This window comes from Myotis brandtii, unplaced genomic scaffold, assembly GCF_000412655.1.
Source record: "Myotis brandtii unplaced genomic scaffold, ASM41265v1 scaffold32, whole genome shotgun sequence".
NCBI classification, from domain to species: Eukaryota; Metazoa; Chordata; class Mammalia; order Chiroptera; family Vespertilionidae; genus Myotis; species Myotis brandtii.
This window is the reverse complement of record NW_005362269.1, coordinates 8,437,885-8,439,090: the sequence shown is the minus strand read 5'-3', so window position 1 is coordinate 8,439,090 and position 1,206 is coordinate 8,437,885.

The following is a 1,206-nucleotide window of genomic DNA, read 5'->3' as shown; positions in this document are numbered from 1 at the left end:
CCGTCTGTGTCCATGGGTTTCGCTCATATGCACGCATACAAGTTAAGCTGCGATTACTGAATTCACTATTGAGAAATCCTAGCTGAGCCCTCCAAAGTGGTCAGAACTGCACACCTATGCATACAAAAAACTGCAGAAACTGAACACTGGAACCCAAGACAAGGGCCCTGACGAGGTGAAGACAACAGGTTGTCTTTCATTGCCTCCCACCACATTCTTTGGGAGGTGAGAAGTAGCACATAAACCTAAGCTGACATTTGAATCACTTGCTGGATCTTAATATTTTGAGGAAAGCTAGTTGCTACTTATCTTTAGATAACATACTGGTTAGCAGCAAAGGAGACATTTTAAAACACAGGTACTAAATAAAGAGCACAGAATCTGAACACTCGGGTAGTGATAGTTCACATCGAGACCACTTATTGAGCAATGTCCTTTCAGACTAATTTACTAAGTTTCTAGTAGAGCAGCAGTGCTATTTTGAATGTAAATATGGCCTTCTAGGAGCTCTTGGTCTATTCATGGAGGCAGATAGGTTAAAAAAACAAAGTATGTCTTTGAGCCTTCAAAAATACTCTAGAACAGTGGTCCTCAACCTTCCTAATGCCACGACCCTTCAATACCTCATGTTGTGGTGACCCCCAACCATAAAATTATTTTCGTTGCTACTTCATAACTAATTTTGCTACTGTTACGAATCGTAATGTAAATATCTGATATGCTATATGTGTTTTCCAATGGTCGCGACCCACAGGTTGAGAACCACTGCTCTAGAAGGAGATCCAAAATTATTTTGATCCTTTGCAACAGCATTGGAATAATACATACAATGTCACAGTATGATTACTGTAAACTTTGGCATACTTGTTTTGGTTGGAGGAAGGCATCACTGAACTTTAAATCATACTTTAGCAGCAGAAGGCAAACAGGCTACCTTCCTTCCATTAATATCTACTTTTCAACAGTTTAAAGGTTCTTCTATTGTCAAATGTTTTCAAAATGTTTGAATCTACCTTTTCCCCCCAGATTTTGGAAGTAGAGAAATAACAGTGGTACATAAAAACTTCTAGGATTAAGCAAACTTCATTTCTTTCCATATACATTACTTGGCCCACTCACTAGAGGCATTTAATGTGGGCCTTGTTTGGTATCCTGTATGATTTCAGGAGGGTGTGTGTGTGTGGGGGGGGGGGCGGGGGGGCTAGA